The 20552-nt window shown below is 39.2% G+C and overlaps 2 long non-coding RNA genes across 3 annotated transcripts; both read right to left on the minus strand.

Moving 5' to 3' along the window:
• Positions 1-7363: 7363 nt before the first annotated feature.
• LOC114920983 (uncharacterized) lies at positions 7364-8030 on the minus strand. The gene is made up of 2 exons (XR_003809272.2): positions 7937-8030; positions 7364-7860 (listed from the first exon to the last, which is right to left on the minus strand). It is a non-coding gene; the product is annotated as an uncharacterized lncRNA (long non-coding RNA).
• A 3752-nt stretch (positions 8031-11782) lies between these two features.
• LOC114920984 (uncharacterized) lies at positions 11783-14584 on the minus strand. 2 transcript variants are annotated; one of them, XR_003809274.2, is made up of 4 exons: positions 14192-14584; positions 13282-13584; positions 12860-13017; positions 11783-12575 (listed from the first exon to the last, which is right to left on the minus strand). It is a non-coding gene; the product is annotated as an uncharacterized lncRNA (long non-coding RNA). The 2 variants fall into 2 exon arrangements; XR_003809273.2 differs by having other exon boundaries at positions 12860-13584.
• Between the last annotated feature and the right edge of the window lie 5968 nt (positions 14585-20552).

Raw genomic sequence — 20552 nt, forward strand, 5'->3', positions numbered from 1 at the left:
GAAATTAAACGTAAATCGTCACTTCAGGTCCGCCTCCAAATCAAAACAAACGAGCGTGGATTTATTGAATCAAATTTTAATCTAGAGTTAAAGTCCCATCTGAAATCACTACTTTTAATTAACAACAGAAAATATAACAAATGTCTGCATTATTATAAAACCTTTCCCCCTCTATTTAAATAATGATTTCACTATTTAAATGTGTTTGTATTGATTTATTTTATATTCTGTATATTACTCTTTTACTCTTATATTAGTCTTTTACTTTATTTACATTGTGATATTGTTTTTTGTTTACCTGACTGTATGCTCGTTACTCTTCTTGAATAAAGCTAAACAAAAAAAACTTTTAAAAAAAACGGGTGGATGCAACCGGTTCAGGAAACGTAAATGACGCCACTTCCTTACTGAATGAATCAGAGGAAGTAGGAACAAATATCTGTCTACTGTACGTGCATACTGAATAGTAGATACTAAACTGTATACAGCACGGATAGTAGGTACTGCCTACTGCCTACTGATAGATTGAGTAGGTACTTGGCAATTCGGATACAGCCCGGCTGTGTATTTGCTACAGGGGGTGTGTCCTGACTCATCAGCGGGATCACTTGGTCCTGGTGCACCCTGGCCTACAAAGATTAGATGCTTTCCCTAATTCTCTCTCTCAGCCTGACCGATGCTTTTCACATTCTGTAGTTCTTTATGTGTACTCCTCACATACACTTTCACTACTGATCATACAGATTAAACACACTTCATAACTCTGGTTGTTTGTTAATTTACCTCATTTTGAAATAAATTATTGGTTTTCTTTAGTAAACTTCTGACTCCTCCTGTCTTTTGTCATTGGCTACTAGCCGAGTAATGACAGGTCCATTTGATCTGCTTGTAACGACCTGTCCATGGTTAATCCTCGTAGTAAAGGTTTATTTGAGGGCACTTAGTTCTACCACATCTTGACCCCTGTTGAAGCCGAAGGAGGACGACGACCGGCCGTTCTTCTGGCTTTTTGAAAACGTGGTCTTCATGAGTTCTAACCACAACAAAGAGAAACTCCATCAGGCAGGGCAAGACGGGGCCACTTCCTGTCCACATATACAGCAAAGAGACTACCTGTGGAGCACCGAGATGGAGCAGATAGTCAGCTTCCCAAAACATTACACAGATGTGAAGAACATGACTCGGAGTCATAGGCAGAAAGTCCTGGGTCGCTACTGGACTGTCCCTGTGATTGGTCACCTCTCCCCCACTGAAGGATTATTATGAATGTGAATAATCACTGTGACCTGAATCTCCACACACTCGTTGAGAAACAGCAGTGAAACTGCCTTACCCTGCTCTGCATTTCAAACCCACTCTGAATCTCAAGCCATTTTCACATATGCAGAGTTTTTCCCGACCTGACTGTTCACATATGCTCCTCACAGCTGGAGACTATACCTGTCAGACTCCTAAGGTAAGACATGATGTAAAAGAACAAGGCGGAAGTAGTGGAAACATATTTTTAGCCTTAGAGTGATTTAGGAAAATTCTGACTGACTCTGAGCAAGGAAGAGACAGAAACTTTTATGTGTGATAATATGTTTAAGTATAAAGCCTACAAGATGTTTGGAATCACAGTCCATGTTGTGTAGCAGCTTCTTCACCTGCTGATCGTTACATCACCATGAAAAGCCTTAATCAGTGATTGGATGCACCTGTAGAGGAAACCACATCGAGACAAACTTAACAATTAAAGCCACTCAGCATGTTTACACAGCTTGCTCAAAAGAAAAGTACCCTGATTGGCTGATCTGTGCTCAGTGCTGCTCTCCAGTGTTCAATACAAAACTTATATTAAAGACTGACAACAGAGATCAACTGGTGAGGAATAATAAAGCTGATTAACCTTTAATCACAAAGTAAACTAGATTACACGTGAACCAGTAAATACACTGTTTGTCCTTTGAGTTTAACTAAACAGTCAGAAATCTGAATTCCCTTTTTAAATGCGTCTTTATTGGTTTATTTTATATTCTGTATATTACTGTCTTTTATTTGTACTTTCCTTTATGTACTGTATGTTATTTACTTGATTTACATTGTGATATTGTTTTTTTTTTTACCTGACTGTATATGTGCATTACTCGTCTTGAATAAAGCTAAAAAAAAAACTAAAAAAAACAGGTGAATGCGGCCAGTTCTGGAAACACAAATGACGCCACTTCCTTACTGAATGAATCAGAAGAAGTAGGAACAAATATCTGCCTACTAAATAGTAGGTTCTAAACAGTAGTCAGCACGGATAGTAGGTACTGTCTACTGACAGATTGAGTAGGTACTTAGCAATTCAGATGCACCCAGACAGTCACAGAAGCACAGTGTAAAACTCACACTGATATGGTGGCATTATATTCTTACATGATTAAATACATTGTAATGGCAATTTTCCAATGTTTTCCTTTGCTCCAATTATTGCCATTAATACACAGGTAGGGGTGAACTCTTACGCAGATGCAAACAATGATTTTCTAGCCGTTATTAAAGTTGAGTTGAAGGTTTATTGAAGTGACTTGATGGAGATATGAGAACAAAAAACATACCATTTCCAGTGAAATGTAGCCAGTAGAATGAATGAATTGTAGTTGGTCTGAATGCTGGTCTGTAACATAAATGCTGGTCTGGTGATAACTGTCTGTGCTTCCCCTACCTGTGCCTTCCCTTTCCTGTCACCTGTGCCACTATATATACACGCCCCTGTGCATTCAGTGTCCCTAGTGGAAAATAATATATTCAGATAAATCTAATTATAAAACATGCCAACGATAAACACAAAATGGCTCCTACATACATAATACATTATGAGATTATTTGTACTCATCCAAGACCATTTAGGTCAGACACACATAAATAAAGCAATAACAGAACTTTACAATTTACTCTGAACATTGTATTCTTTTTATCAAAACACAATTTCCTTTTTCAGGATATAACGTCTGTAGAGGGATGTGTACACCCAAGTCCTTGTTGTGTTCCATGTTCTCTTCCGAAACATGGAGAGAGAGGGGATGTTGAATCCTGATGATGAGGTTCACCTTTTTACACTCTACTGGACTTTTCTGCCTCAACTTCAGAGGTAACTTTCCTTCTTTATGGAGGCCTGGAACCATCACAGCCTGAGAACAGCGGGAAGCCAGTCTCCATACCAACTTTGGACAGCATTCAGAAACGTTGAAGATCCTGATCAGGTATATAACAATGTTTGGGTGTATTGTTTGAGTAACCACTATTTAATTGTAAATTTAAAATGCCTAAACTAATGATATGGTTAGATTTCAAATAATGTGATATTTTAGATTAAGAGAATTGAAGCCATAAGTAAACATTATAAGCTTTTGAATGTTACAACTTAGATACACTATCTTTACAGTTTGATAAAACAATGAATCCAGAGTTTATAAACTTCAAACTATAATTGTCTAAAATTTGTATGAAGGTGGAGGCAGATTATGGAATTGATTGGGATGGACCGTATGGCTACGATGACCTTGGAGGTGGAGTTCAAATCCCAGAAGTGCAGTTGCAGAAGGACATGACTGACAAATGTTGTGGATTCTTCTGTTGGTAATGAAAGATCTCAAGTCAAAGTCTTTTGTCTTTGTGTATTTTATTGCATATAGTAAAGAGTTCTTTTGCAAAAGGGGTAATCAGCTGCAAAAGTAACATCAGTCACAAGTGCATCAAAGAGTCCCGGGGCAGTCCTGGTTGCAGAGCATATTTATACTTTCACAGGGCGTAGGTATTTTGTATACACGAGTGATACATCGTCATTGGTTTCAGCTTGCCTTAGTGACTACGCCTTCTGCTAGTTTGCCTGGTGATTTATCTATGCAAGCTTCTTTCTGTAAAGTACCTGGTATGGAGGAACACCAACAGAAACTCCTTTGTCAGGAGGGCACTGATTTAACTGAACCCAGATCCTGAGGAGTGTTCCTGTTGGAGATACAGACCAAGGCCATACAGAGAAACCGTTTCTAATTGTTAAATGACGCACAAACATCCTAATCTTTTAAGGTCAAATGAAGGCAACAGACAGGTAGTATTTTTCCACGACTGGAAGATATGGCCAGATTATCTGACCCCAATGTCCCCTTCTTAGATGCAGTTGACATCTACAGTGCTGCAGTCCAGCAGTTAAGACAGTGACTTTGTGAATTGTTTACACACTCTAGGTTCAGTCTAAATGCATTTGTTTTGTTTTCCCCAGTTGGATAAATGTGAGTGAGAGTGCAGAGCAAAGAGGTGCATTCAAAAGGCTCAAAGTGAAATGAAAACACAGAGCTAAACAAATTTGACTTTTTATTTACATTACTCCCCAGAGGAATTCATTGGCAAAACTGTTAACAATTTTAACAACTTAAATTGGTCAATAAATGGTAACAATGGTCAATGAAATTGAACAAAGTCTAAGTTGCATGAACCAATTTCTTTCAACAAACAACTGTGCCACTACTTTGAAACACATTTTACGACATTGCATCTTTAGAACAAATCAAGGTCTCAGCTGTATATTATAATCAGATCATTCCGAACCCAAAATCTGTACTACCCACAGATGCCTTGAGATTGTCTGTGAAAGTCTGGTATGTTCGGCATTTCAGAGGCAGTTTCAACGTTGTGAGGCAGGTTGACGCTACAGGCAGATTAATATCAGGAGAAACTTCTACATACAGGTGCTGGGGAGGGATACTCCAACCTGTCCAAAACTGAAGGAGTTTGTGCAGTTCCTAAAGAGACATGGTCATAAATTAAATAGTTTTCGAAACCTACGGTAAGTATTTGCTTTAATGATGTTATTGAGATATCTTATTTCAGGGAATATCAGAAGTTAACCCTCAAAGCATTAGTCACTGTTTCACTTGAAAATGTTTTTTCAAAAGAGTACTTTCTACAGTACTGTAATACACAAGTTAAAGGTTTACAATGTAGATTTTTTTTAGATTTTACACTGACGTGTAGCCAGACTGAATCAATTAATGATTGATCTAAAGTGTGAGAACTCAGCAACAGATTTAAACTGTTAAAATCTATTATTTCTAAGATAAAATCTACATTTATCTTGCCATTTCAGTTAAGGACTACAACTTAGGCCCTGAAGCAGATAAATAAGTCTCCCCTGTGCGCCCTGACCACAGAGTGTTTACATGAAGCGTTTGTGCGCTGAAAAGAAAAGTGCTTCACCTCCGTCCAGTCTCTATGACAACAGTGTGTTGTCAACAGCCGCTGTGTGACATACCCTGCTGCGTCACTTTTTACTGCATGTTTTATATTTGAGATCATTTTTACCCCAGCAGAAATGGAGCAAATAGGATGTGGGTAAAAGATATGATCCGTAGTAAGCTAAAATACGGGGAATATCATACATTTCCAAATTGAGCGTGCAGAGCCGGCACACAGAAAAGGCGCAAAGATGCTGGATGGGCGCCTTTTCTCTGGGAGGCAGCCTGCTGCTGCAAATGCTCTCTCCTCATTGAAACGCTGGCGTTTATAAACACGCTACGACCTGTGACAGAACAGTAATTTGGCCAAAAATTACATGTTTCCCATACAGTTTCAAGTCGTTTACAGTTAAATCATGTAAGTGCAACCATTAGCATGTTATTTAACTAGAATTTTATCACAGGACCATTGCTGTGAAAGCTAAAATCTTATCTCAAACCCTAGGTCGGCGATCGGGAGCAGAAGATGTAGCATTTGGAGAAGTGCGGGCCGTAGGTGGTGGTGACTGTCCTTGCTGCTGTTCTAAAGCGGCAGCTGCCTCCCGCAGAAGTTCTACAACGGACTTTGCCATGTCTCCCGCTTATTTCCTTCCAACTCGACTGTACAGGGTCAAACTGATCGTTCTATTCCTGTTCTATGGACTTAGTGGCTAACAGCTTGCACCAGCGTTAAAGATGCACACGGCCACCTATCATACTGGATGCGTAGCGCGGTCGGCCTGTGAGCTGAAGTCTGACGTCACTTTCCTGCACCGTCCACTTTGCCATTTATTTAATTTTAAAGAGTTTGTTTGAATTATGAGAACTATTTAGCACAGCAAGTTTGAAAACGAAAAGCCAAAGACCTTTTTTGTTTTCATTTGAATTATGTCATACAAAAAGCATAAAAAGCAAAATGTGCATTTTTAAAGTTGAAAACTAAAATGCAAATTAGGTAAATGAATCATTTTATTTTTGATTCAAATAATACACCCATAACCTGAAAATTAAAAAGCATTTCTGTTAATGCATTTTCATTTTCAAATTAGCTTTATCATTTGAATTATGATCACTAATCGCTTCCATAGTTGTTTACGTCCCCATTCCAGGACTGGAAACCAGTTACACCGGGCCAAGCATACTGCAAGATAATCAGACTACACATTACTGTTTGTACGCAGTATATACTGCATACTGATCTCGATAGTAGTGTGTAGTATGCGGTTTAGAATACAGACTCTGGGTGCATCCGAATTGCCAAGTACCTACTCAGTCTGTCAGTAGTCAGTACCTACTATCCGTGCTGTTTACTACCTACTATTCAGTAGGCGCGCACAGTAAACAGATATTTGTTCCTACTTCGTCTGATTCATTCAGTATGGAAGTGGCGTCATTTACGTTACCCGAACCAGCCGCATTCACCTTTTTTTTTTTGTTTAGCTTTATTCAAGAAGAGTAATGCGCATATACAGTCAGGTAAACAAAATAATATCACAATGTAAATCAAGTAAAAGACAGATTAAATAACTAAATAACATACAGTACAAATGAAAGACAGTAATATACAAAATATAAAGTGAACCAATAAAGACGCATTTAAATAGTGAAATCATTATTTAAATAAAGGGGGAAAGGTTTGATAATAATGTAGATATGTTATATTTTTTGTTGTTAACTAAAAGTAGCGATTTCAGTTGGGACTTTAAATTAAGATTCTATTAATCCACGCTCGTCTATTTTGATTTGGAGGCGCACGTGAAGTGACGATTTACGTTTAATTTCGCACAGCATTGTGGGTGGTAAAATACAATTCATTTCCTGAAAGCACGCATCCGATCCATACTGCATGAAACCCAGAAGTTAGTATCCATACTGAAATGTTCAGTATACTGAGCCACAGTTCAGTAGGCAGTGCATACTTTTCAGTAGGGAGTTAGGGTTAACCCTTTCGTGGTCATTCAGGATGCATTTTTTGGGTCCACCTCAATATACTGAACATTTCAGTATATTGAGGTGGAAGGCACATCTTCAAACCGCCAATCAGACAGTCCTGTCCTCCCCCTTCCCATGGAGCTGTCATCAGGTGGTGCCCATGCTGAGGATATTTTAAATAATTAAAATGTATGTTCATTTTTTAAGTACTGTATCGCTGGTGGAGCATTTATTAAAACGCAAGACACATGGTTACCGGTTTTGTATTACAATTTTCTATTTTTCACAAAAACAGGCCTTCTATTCAAAATACAATCTTTTTTTTACGGGCACCTTTTACCCTCCATACAATAATTTATACACTTAACATTACCATTAAAGCAATTACATCCCAAATAAGTCCGTGCACCACACACATTACTTTTACTGTAGTTATATGTGTGCTGAATGTCTGAGGAAGTCAGTGTTTTATTTAGGTAGGGGAAATCCTACAACTCCATCCAGCCAGGCTTGAGGCCTGCTTTTTCAGGGAATCGCTGTGAATCAAGGTCCAGTTGCCTTTGAGGCTGTTCCTTTAGATCTTCATCTTCATCTTCATCTTCATCTTCAGATGTGTCACCAGTGTTCAAAGTCTTGAAACACATCCTCCACAGCAGCAGCAGCACATCAGCTCACCAAGGGCTTGAAGTCTCTGGTAATTGATTGAATGCTTGTTAGCATAAGCTTCACTTTGCATGAATGCTGATTGATGGGGAGATTTGACTCACCAGGTAAAGAAAAGGTCCAGCTTTATGTCCAGGGTTCAAAGTACAAGTTTTAACTTTCAGAAGTTCTCATTGACTGTGTCCTGCTACCTTCTGGCTGACTGTTTGTGAATCAGCTCGATCAGGTGATTAGTTCACCTGGGGAAAGGGGGTGGATGACTGTTGGCTGCAGACTGCATCCAATTGGCTCAGGTGATATGATTGACAGCTGCTGTTGTCCAATGGGAGGGACTATTTCCGCAGCGTTAAACAAGCTAACTGCCTCATTAAAACTGAATACGGCCCTTTTTCAAACCAACCCCTACACACTCACCCACTCCGTTAGAAGTGACACTCTCAGCTGAATGAAGTCTCCTTCATCAAGGTGTAGGGTAGAAATACAGTGGCAGGCTTTGGGAAAAACTTTCCTCTCTAAGGTGGAAACAGGAACTGTGTGTTACCATGGTTACTCAGCGGTATCTTGCGTGAACAGCTTTTTTTTGGTAGCTAATGCATTTTGTAAAAATATTTATGTAGCCTAGATTCTTCTTTTTCTTTAGTTATATTAGTGTAGACTTACAACAAAACTATTAGATTGAGCCTACATTGTTTATTGTATTCTATAATTTCAGTTAATTTTTTGTAACTTTATAGAACAGGGTGTCCTAAATTAATGCAAAGACATGGATAATATCATTGAACATCAGAGCAGGAAAAAGTGTATTTTTTTTGTTGAATTGAATTAAGATTTCACAAAGACATCAAAAGTAGAAAAATTAAGAATAAATATTAACAGCGAAAAGTTGTCTGCAACATGATTTAATATTATTTTGTTTTTGCAACAGTAAACAGTAAATATAAAACAATAAATAAACATTAATTTGATCCTCAAAACACATGTGAAGTTGTTAATGTCTGTATGAGGATATTAAATGTCTATCTTAGTTGGAGCAGTGTTTATTGACACTTGAACTCACAGGTTGCTTCATCCATGACGACCGGACACAATAGGCGTTGCACATGATCCGAAAGTCGGCATCGGTGCACACTCGCTGGTGGAGGGTTTTATAACCCACTACCACTCCCCGCTAGTTGGTTTGGGACGGACTTAATATGGCGGACCCTCCGCGAGGACGCGCAAACAGAGGGGTAGTGGGTAGGGAGAGGGTGTAGTGGCTGGTTTGAAAAAGGGCCTTTCTCTCCCTGTACAGCTCAACGGGCACTTCACATTGCATGGTCAAAGAGTCCCATCTAGTGGCTAAAACCCACCACTGGAATACTGGTTTATCAACGACCAAAAAGTGTCACATATTTATATATATCTTTTAGAAAGATATTAAGTAGTAAGAGGCTAACTTTAACCACTGTTTAAAAAAACAAGAAAAGCTGTTTTATGAGTAAGTAGTTGGTTCTCAAAGGAGCCATTTTTAAGAGCAGCAGAAGAAGAAGGTTTAGGTATTAATAGATAGTTAGCAGGTGAGGTGATGTTCTGCCAGAGCACTTCACCAGCAGCAGACAGGAAGTAGCTGCTGAAGTTGACCCACACAGGGATGGCCATAGCCGCAGCGTGGGGTCAGTCTGTGGTGGCGAGCACCATTCTCCAGCGTTGTAGGCAGCATCTATGGCTGTCACATTAGAATTAAACCCCCAAGGGCTGATGATCAATTATATTATATCAGAAAATGATTTTATTCTATTCAAATGCGAGCTGTGAGACCAGTAGTGTCAGTTTTTAGATGTGTTCGTTGGATACCCCGGCTCAGTGCATGACTCGAGTTTAAAACAATAGCCCTCTTTACATTCAGAGCCTTTATCGGGCTGAAGGCTGCTGCATTCTGGGTCATTGGAGAGATCCCTGTACAGTATGTTGCGACCAGTCAACCTCATAATGCCGTACAGGGAGCTTTGAAAAATGCAGCGGCAGCACGGTTCAACAGGCGCCATGCAAAGGGCCGTTTTATTATTGATAGGACATTCGGCGTCTTGTAGACCACGTGGCGCTCCATGGAAGTGAGGCCTCTGGTATACCAGCGATCATTTGACTACTTTGGTTCCCTTTTTTTGGACGAGCCGAGGTTTTGGGGGAGCAAACGGCTGCATCAGTGGATTATTTTTGTTGGATTTAAAAAGAGGCTAAAAGACAGTTTAACCTGAATGTTTCTTAATATATATTTTGTTTGTGGGGGACTACAAATGGATAAATTAAAGGGATATTTTTGTTGTAATTCATTTTTTTGTTGAAGCAAAGCTCCGTGTGGTTGTACAGTTCTTTGGGGATTTCATCAACGACAAGAATTACTGAGATAATCTGTGTTGTTTTAAATGTATTAATTTTCACAATGATTTAAACTGTGTAGGTTGATTTTCCTGAAGAATCCCAGGTGTGATTAAAGCTGACTATAAAAGGTCGAGTGTTACAATTTGCTCCGACATTGGACCAGGTTGCACACTAGTCTGGGAAAGTATGTCTGTGTTAAATTCTGCTAAATCAATGACAGAATCACTGCAGAAATAAAGTCTTTCAAATATTATCATCTGGCTGAAATTAAACTGCCACACTTCTTTACTTTGTGTTTTGATATTTACTACATAAGTTGGTTTCTCTTTTCTCTAGGGATCCAGTACAGACAACGTAGACATGCTGATTCACATTCGATGAATGTGAATCAGCATGCCTATCAAACTGCCAACAGATATGTATATGTATGTGTGTGTGTGTGTGTGTACCTCCATAAGAGGGGTCTTCGGCGTCGTTACACACTCAAAAAGAGGGGTATTGCCAGAAAACGGGTAATTTTTTTAGTCCCCACTAGGACACATGCTTTAAATCTTACTAAAATCATGTCAAAACCACTCTGGTGAAGTTTTACAACTTTTGCCAAGAGGGGACCTGCAGGTGTGTGGGAGTGTTTAAGGCCCTTCTCTGCAGTGCGCACAGAGTATGTGTGAATTGCGGGTAACACTCCTCCATTGTTTCAATGGCCCCAGCCCCAGGAGGTCTTTCTAACTGTAGAGAGGCTGTTAACATGCCACTTAAGAGAAGGAAAACAGGCTTTTTTTTGGTGTTCTTCCATAAATATAAACCATTTCAAGATTCAACCACCACAACAATCACAATATAATCATCTATTAGACCAGCAACTTTATCAGCAAGTGTCCACATTAATTAAATCCAGTGAAAAAAGTAATCCAAACACATGATTACATCCATAAAAGTCCACAAGTTGCTGTAATATGATTTCATACATGTCATGAGATAATGACATAATTTCACTTCACAATATTCCACGGTATTATCTGTGATACTTTACATATACAAGTGAAAATATGCTATTGTGATGGAGCAAAATGGAGGCTGAAGTGTGACCTTTCAATTGACACCTCGATTAGCCAATAACAACCTTCCATTCAGTGCCTAGCCCCCTCAATAGCCAATGCATGCGTGGGTCAACGAGAGGTACCTACCTCTCTTTATGTATACAGCCCCAGCCAATTACGTAAATGATTGACCTGTCTTGTAGCCAATAAAATTATGAAGAAGATGATATATGGCTTCCATTGGTAGCTCAGAAACCACAACAGATACCAACGTGCGCAACCAGAGATGTGTTGTGTTTTGTGCGCAGTAGCCAGGTAAATAAATAACATCGCAAGACAAACTAAAACAGAAACACACATCTCTGTAGCACATGGGATATTGGCTGTGCTGGTTTTTAAACCGTTTCCCTGCTTTGTTACGGAAATGGAAATGTTTTCTTAATGCTTAAAAATTGGTTTAATAAATGAAATTATAATTCTCAAGGCAGTAGGTGGCTAGTGCTTTATATTTAAACAATGGAAAACTGTGTATTAAGGCACACACCAAATGAATTAATCAAGATCATCTTTACTGCCAAATATAATGTGAACAGAGTACTGTGTGTTTCGGTAAATAACAATAAATAGAATAGGGACTAACACTAACTGAAGAAATAAAAAAAACATGTAGAATTATCTTAGACATTAAACACTTCAAAGAAATGTGCAATGAATAAGCATTACATCAAACCTGAGGACAGTCAGACAATTTCTGCCTGTATGACAATAAAACCAGTGTTATAACATTCAACTTTCTCAAAAATACATTAATATAGTATGAAAAGTATAAAATCATATCTTCAAATATCATCTCCTATAACAAAACATAATTAACTTATAATTTAATTTTAAAACTCAGATTTGTGCAGCGCTCTTGCCACTAGGGGGCAATCGTGCTCCACGTAAGATTTAGTGAAAGTTCATCAGGTAATATAAGAAGACTTTCTACATGTATAATGCCGTCATAGATTCGTAGCGGAATCTAACTCATGAAACTGTTACTCTTGATGTCTCAATTATATATCTCCAATTCAGGGGTTGAAGAGACAGTCTTTCATATCAGAAATTGAGTATATTGGTTAGGACAGATTGTTCAACAGCTGTTACGTCAGTTTTGAGATAGTCTAGAGCACATTTTCTTGAAATTCCAATGCAAAGTCTCTTTCAAACAGTTAATCAATGAGTTGTGTTTTCTCATCAGCAAACAGGAAAGGGGGTTTTTGGGTGAATTTGAGGTTATTCCAGGGTAACATGTTACAATCTCTTCTGGTGTTTGGGGACAACCGTCTGCTGTCTGGATTTTGTCCTGTGAACAACATAGAAAAACTGTCTCAAGAATTGACAAAGAACAAATCTACACAGTCTTTGAAATTATCATGTATTTTTCACAACTTAGGTTACAATGTCAAACTCCTTAATACCATTTCACACGAAGACAATCTGTGCATGTGTGAGAAACATTGAGACTAAATAGACACATTGGTAAACAGACACAGGTGAAGACAGTGAGGGCAATCAAAACGAAACACACAGCGGCAGAAAGTTACAATGTTACAATTCACTTAGACGCTTTTATCCAAAATGACATACATCACCACAGTAGCAGCGGGACCAATTCAGGGTTAAGTGTCTTGCCCAAGGACACATCGGACCTGTTGCTCAGCTGGGGATCAAACCCTTAACCTTTTGGTCAAGAGGCGACAACTCCACCAACTGATCCACAGCCACCCCAGTAAATACAAGAAACACTGAAGACACAGAAACTCAAGAATGTAACATCAAGACACACTTCAACACAAACACAAGGATAACAGATTACAGTAAAAAGCTTCATGTATATTTTTAGCTAATTCCAGCTAACATGGTTATTTGTTGACCATGTTCCCTGAGTGGGATTTTTACCTTTTATTCTATGTTTCCTGGCAGTGTTCAAATGTATAATGTAGCGGTAAATATAGACGTAGTTTAGAGAAATAACTAGAGTAAGTATTTCCTGACATGAAGTCACCCACTTCTTGCTGGTCCAGACAAGTGGACAGAGCCGGGTGGGGGTTGGTGGCCCTGAGGTAAGCCAGGCCACCCTCCCCTTTCAGGTGCTCCACCTCCAGGCCAGCGCTGTTCTGCTTAGCAAGGTGGACATACAGCCAGGTCAACTAGAACCCACAGCCAGTGACAGGACACTCCTTTCGGATATTAATCCTGCCACTGGCCATGGTGAGCAGGATCCTCTTCTCCTTGTTAGTCACAAGTACTGGCTGCTCAGGTGCTTATGGAGGCAACTTAGGGTCTTAAAGCACACTGGACAGGACTTCATTCTAAATAAAGACAAAAAATAAATATAAAAGAGTCTCAGAATAATCACAGCATGAATATCAATTATTTCTACTTTTAATGAAGTGTAATTCATGTATTTAGCCTTAAATAGTATAGAACTTATAATTTCTCCTTCAGTTTGCGCATTGAGGCTGACGTCATGCTGTCTATGCATCAAATTAATGCCTAATTTTGGTGTGAATCGGATCACGGCAAGTCATTATGTTAAATGCATTTTCATAAAAAATTAACAGAGTTAGAAGCTGAAATTAATACACCAGGTTCCTGTCATGGATATCTATCATCCCTGTGAGTTGGCTGATCATTCAGGATTCACGATTTTAGACATGTTCAGATATGTAAAAAAAATCGTCAGTCAGGTCAGCTAAAGGTTCAACATCATAAAGCATCAAGTAAAGCCCCGTGACGCATCAAAAATGGCTGACGTCATGCAGCCTATGCATTAAAGCTCCTTGACGCATGAAAATGGACGACGCTATGCTGCTAGCGTAAATTAAAGCACAGTTTCAGCCGCAAAACTCACTTTAAATTAACATTGAAGAGTGACCACTCGCTCTCAACACTTCTATTAATCAAAAATATACTCACATGACAAAGGGGAAAATCCTGTCCAGGTACTTTTCTTCTTCTTTCTGCATGTCACACCTACACATTCACAAACTGATGGTAGTGATCACTATGTAGTACCATCCATCAGAAGTAACTTATCCCATTCATACACCACCACTGAAGCAGAGAGAGCAATTCAGGGTTAAGTGTCTTGCCCAAGGACACATCGGACATGTTGCCCAGCTGGGGATCGAACCCTCAACCTTCCGGTTGAGAGGCGAGAGAGTTGCCCTCAGTGCAGAATACCCAAAATAATTTAATTAAACAAAAAGGCAGAAGGCAAACAAAAACTTGCTTTCCAAATGTTCAACGAAAATACATCGAGATCGAAAACAGGGTGCCACACAAGAGCACAAGGAAAACCCAACATAAAACACTGACAAATGACAATGAACTGACACAGAGGGCAAGAAACAGAGGCTAAATAGACACAGGGGTAATCAGACACAGGTGAGACTAACGACACAGGTGAAGACAATGAGGGCAATCAACACTGGAGGGAAACACACAGAGGCAGGACAAGAAACACTGAGGACAACTATGACATAAATACATGAAACACTGAAGACACTGTTAAACTCAAGAATGAAACATCAAGACACACTAGAACATAGAGGGACACAAGGATACGAAATTACAAAATAACACAGGAAACACTAAAGACTAAACTATGGAACATTAAACAAACACACGAGGGGAACAAGCAACGCCAGGGAACCCTAACCCTATTTGGAGTCTATTGGTACCAGTGGGCGCGCACTGTAGCTGTTCCCACTCAACGTTCTTGAAGCCAAAATACGCCGCTTAGGTGCGCTTCCATCTTGCAATTTTGACGTCATTTGGAGCCAGAGTCTGCACAGTAGGGTCCGGGGGCAGGAGCCCTGGTAACACGCCCCGCCCACTTAGCGTACTGCCCTGATGACTTACGCAGCCCAGCTACGCCGAAAGCGCTCTGCCGGTCTATGATGAAGAAATGTGTAAGTACAACAAACCACCGTATTCAAAGTCTAATATTTAAACACACTGTGTTTTAATGTTTTAAAATCCAGTTATTTTGATCATTATTGAAAATACGTGGGCTGCTGGGTCCTCTGTTTTTAATGAAATCGTTCTATATTTAAGCTATATTTAAGCTAAGTTAGCACCACAGACCGTAGACTACAGGTGGTAAGATATGTTGTATTTTGTTAGAAACTGATAGTCTGCAATGTGATTCATGTCTGATTTTCTAATATATTTAAGTGAACAGTAAATCAATCGTTTTTTGTGTCTTCATTTAGGCAAAGAAGAGATAAAAGCAGCTGGTCTGACATCTTCCACAGAGGTGAAGTGTAAGTTAAAATCATCTGTTAAAAGTTTATATCCTGTGATTGTTTTGAAGTTTCATAAGAGGATTGTAAAAACAAGCTATTGTTAACAATACAGTCTTCTAAAAATAAAAATAACAGAGTCATACACCAGATAAACGTTAAATAGAAAGGTGATGTTTTCTTTTCCATTTTACAATCAACAGAACCTAAAAATGACTCATTTCAACCTTCATCTGCACACCTGTTACAGAGGTCAGTCTGGGGTCACATATTTTGAAGGAACCTCCTCCTTTTTTCACCTGTGCTTGAACTAAGAGCTGTGCCAGATGCCCTGCTCATCCACTGTGGGAGAAATGACCTTACACCAGCAGCTCTCCCAGATGAAGAGTCCTCTCTGCCATCACCCAGAGGAGCTGATCGACGTCTGAAGAAGGTGGACAGAGTCTGGTGCTTTGTGACAGTGAACAGTGAGAAGGCTACCATAGTCATCCTCAGATAAAACACAGAGATCCTGGTCAATATTTAATTTATTTTTCTTAACACAATGTTGCCCTGTGTTTGAAAGGCCAGATGCTGGAGGGTTGTGTTGGATTTGCTTTTCCATCATATTTTAACAGTCAAACAATTATCCAGGATCTCTATACTTTATTTGATTTTTGTTGGGATTTCTTTGTTCAATTATTTTTTTATACTTTCTCCTATGTTCCAGCAGTTGTACCTGATGGTCTCCCTTACTTATTTTCCACATGAAGCCAGGGGTTGTTTATTGAAGATTTCTTTTCATAAAATGTTTAAATAAACTTTTTATAAATCTGATATGACTGTCTCTGATTAACTGGAGCACTGCAAAGTATTGGTCACAGTAAAATAATTTAGCAGTTAAGTTTATAGTTCACATTTGAAAAGGCCATGAACTGACATTAATTTCTTCTTGACCAACAACAACTAAGACAACAGCAAAGCTAACAGACGAGCTCAGCTTGTCACAGCCGGGCTCGTCTGAGATAAATGGCCTTCAAACTTATTTAATATTAAACATTTAAAGCCAATAAGCATAGCAAGATACGTATGAGATTCAATTTCCATTCATTCAATCACACACTTGTCAAACAGTCTGGCATTTTGTGCTGCTGTTTTCAAGAGTTAATAACTGAAGAGAAGAAGACCATCGAGAGAGGACAGGAAACGCTCAGGGGACGAGTCCTCCATGTTGTCAGGGGTTGCTGATGGATCTGAATCTGAGAGCATCTTCTGTAATAAAGAAAAACAATCATGGAGCTAAATGTAAAGTATAATGAATTTTACTGTGATGTTTATGCCTCAGACCTGAAATCAGATCTGTCCTGAGGTTCTGCTAAACTTCAGCTTCTAAAGTTTGTTTTTAAGACAGGAGAACTATTTATGAGACATGATGATCAGCTTTATGAATTTATGTTTTAAGACAAGTGTTCCTGACACTTTCTTTTGAAGATTATTGTAAACTGTCATCACATGGGCCAGCCTGATAAATTAAACTAATGTTAAATATTCTCATATAATCAGACAGCCAATTTGTGTGCAGAACCTCACCGGAGCTGGAATCAGAGTCTGGACTGCTGTTTCCTTTGGGCATTGATTTCCTTGAAGACAGAAAGAAGAACAATTTAAACATGAACTTCTTGCAGAACCATAGAGGTTGTTAAAATCTTCTGCTAGTCTTCCTTACATTTTAGGAAGGATTATAAATTGTTACTAAAATTACTTTGATGCCGATAGCGGTTACAGTAACACGGTCCAATCATATGAGAGATAATTTTACCTTTGAGTCCTATGTGAAGGCGTTCTCTTCAGAATCAGCACTACAAAGACCAGATGATGGCGTCCACCTTCACAACGTGCTGCTTCAGTCTGGCTACATCATGGTCACCTACAGGAACACCACAGAAATACAATCAAAGTACTTCAGTTTATTTATCAGAGGATGTACTGTCTGCAAAGTAGAATTTTTTTAGCTGTAATTCCTCAAAAAGATTCGAGACTGCTTTGTTATTTGAGAGCACAGATTGTTTCTTTTCCCTTCTCTCTGTTTGCCTGTACATGACCTTTTAGTGCTGTAAAAGATGCTACAGTAAATCCTGGATCAGCTGTATGGATGGTGTGACTGTGTGGTAAAGCTTTGTTAAAGTTGTCACGCACATACTCATATGCCTTTGGAGAGTAAAAGTGCAGTGTGGTGGCAAACTGCTTATAAAATATAAAATAGTATTTTATTGGTGAGGTGCCCCAATCAAAGCGTCCTGCAGAGTAGCAGCAGCTTTAGAGGGAGGAGACGAGCGCGTTATGGAGAGGAGCGCACCGGAGGGGGCGAGCTGGGGGAGAGACGTGCGACCCGCGAAAAAGGAAATCCCTGTTTAAAATATAATGTTGGTGAAAAGAGGGAAATAGGACGACATAAATGTCAATGTTGAAATTCTTTTGAATGCAGAGGCTGTGGATGTTCAGTTTTCTTTGGCTAAGGCAACAATAGCCTGTAGTTTAATCCTGGTGTTTCTCTTCGTTAACGATTATTGAAGCGAAATCAAAAATAAATGCATGACATTTAATTTAATTTATTGTGCCTATCTCTCCTCCTAACTAACGTAACAGCAGCATGTTGTGTGTAACACTGGTCTCCTGCATTAACACCTTCCTTTCAAAGGTGATAAATACAGATACACAGTCACAATCACCGCAATGTTTGTCAGGTTTTGTCAATTTTTAGAACAATTTCTCAATAAGCGTCATTAAATTTACAATATGATCAACTTGTGACTGTTGAATTGGTCGTGTGTGGAAGACAATGCAGAATATTTAGCATGTTTAAGCAGCATGATGCTCGGTTAATATTACATTACACCGCCGCCGGTTGTTGATGTTTGCGTTCACGTTTCGGTTAGTCTCTTAAATCAGTAACAATTATATTAAATCAGATCTTACCTTTAGTTTTATCTGGATACATAGAGAAATATTCTACCCTCGTATATAGTACTATGAATTTCAGCCTGCACGGTGAAAGTAAAACCTGTTACTCTCGGTATAGCCCACTTATCACTCAAACTGTAAACATGTACACATTAGTAATGATGCAGGCCAGATTACAATTATGTGACTTTTTTTTTGCCCTAGATACTTTTGAGACTTTACCAGACTTATTTATTTTTACTGTAAAATAACTGTACAGTCAATGAACCGCATCTATGAGCGGATTTTATATTACGATTCTTGGTTTTAAATACAATTTCAATCACAATAACGATATAACTATATCAAGAAACATAGCATGTCAGTTATTAGGTTTGCTCATTTTAAAAAATAAAATAAAAAGATAAATCATGCCGGTTAAGTAACCTAGCTTTACAACATTTCAGCTAACCTTAGACTGCTTATGTGTTAGCTAGCTAGATAACGACTTTAACCAATGACACATAAATCACACTTTTTACTTACCAAAAAATCTGCAAAGATCCCTTAGATCCCTCAGGTCAGTTAGAACAGTTTACTGCAGAACAACTCATTTTGCCAGCTCAAAAAAGACGAAAAAACTGAACGGAAAAATTCAATGGCGTCTTGGCTTTCCTTCACTTCGTAACTTTTGTTATTCACAAAGAGTGCTACGCAAGATCGGCGGCTGTCAATCATCGTCAAATATGACGTAAAATCCCGTTTTTAAACCTCAAATAACTTATTTAAAACAAACTTCACCGAAAAATGAGCACTCGAACACAATGTAGGGTGATAATAACTAATGATCACAGCAGAGTTTAGGTTTGGAAAAAAATTATGTGACGAGTATTTTAACTTTACAGTTTGACCCACATCCCATATCATTGAGGAGGCGGGGTTTATGACCTTTACTGCAACCAGTCAGTACGGGGAGCTCTAAAAATAAAAGCTTCACTAGACCGGGGACCTTGTCCTGTCCATTATTTTTACAGTCTATGATTGGTACCCACTTTCTTGTGTTGTTTCTGTGAAATGACTTGTGTACTTCCTGAGTCTTGCAACACATCCCAGATGGCTAGCTTTAGTAAAAGGGTCAGGGAGAGGTGTGTGTGTGTGTGTGTGTGTGTGTGTGTGTGTGTGTGTGTGTGTGTGTGTGTGTATTTTTTTGTTTTTTTAATGATGAACATGAACAAGATGGTACACTTGAAACTAGTAAAGACATTAAGAAAGAACAAGATATTTCTTTAGTTTTTTAGGGGTTTTTTCTGACCATGAACATGAACAGTTGAATGTAGTGTGTAACGACACTATATACACACAATTTAAAAGTGGTTGTTTTTTTAAACATACTGAAGACAACAATGAACACTACAACACTTACTCGCTCTATTTCAGGGCCACCTGATACTACGTGCCTGAAAAGGTGCCAGTGTTCTATTGAGCAGCTTCTTCTTTTTGCACCTCTGGATGTACAGAGTGTCTGCCTCCTTGTGGGTCTTGAACTTGTCTGTGTCAATGAGGGACAATTCAACCTCAGACCAAGGTTTGTTGGTATTTGCAGGAAGACATAACGCAGCAGACTGGACAGCAGGCCGGATGTCGTCCTGCTCCTCCACTGCCTGGCCATCTTCCTCTGGCTGGATGACCTGTTCATAGGTCTGTACAGGTACCGTGGGCTTGTTCAGCCTTGGACCTGGTGGTGTCACATGGAAGAGGATGCTCTCGTGGACATTCCAGATCAGCACATTGTACACCCTACCCTAACCCTAAGGGAAACTTCGAAGATATCTGGAGCTTCCGAAGCTGGGCCTGTGACATGACGGGACTGATTTCAAAAAGAAGTTCCCTCAGGTGGTTGTAATCCTCAAAGTCTTCGTTCATGACAATGCCAATTGAACACAATAAGGTCACCACTTTCAAGTGAATAGCCCTACAAAGTCCTGCTGGAAGGCGAGAGAGGACCTTCTCCATCCAGGGCATACCATACCAGGGCATACCATGGTCCCTATACCTCTCCATGGTCCTGGAATATGCAAGAGACCGCCTCTCGATCTCCAGGCATGCCTGCA

This window comes from Labrus bergylta, chromosome 4 (genome assembly GCF_963930695.1).
Source record: "Labrus bergylta chromosome 4, fLabBer1.1, whole genome shotgun sequence".
Taxonomy (NCBI): Eukaryota; Metazoa; Chordata; class Actinopteri; order Labriformes; family Labridae; genus Labrus; species Labrus bergylta.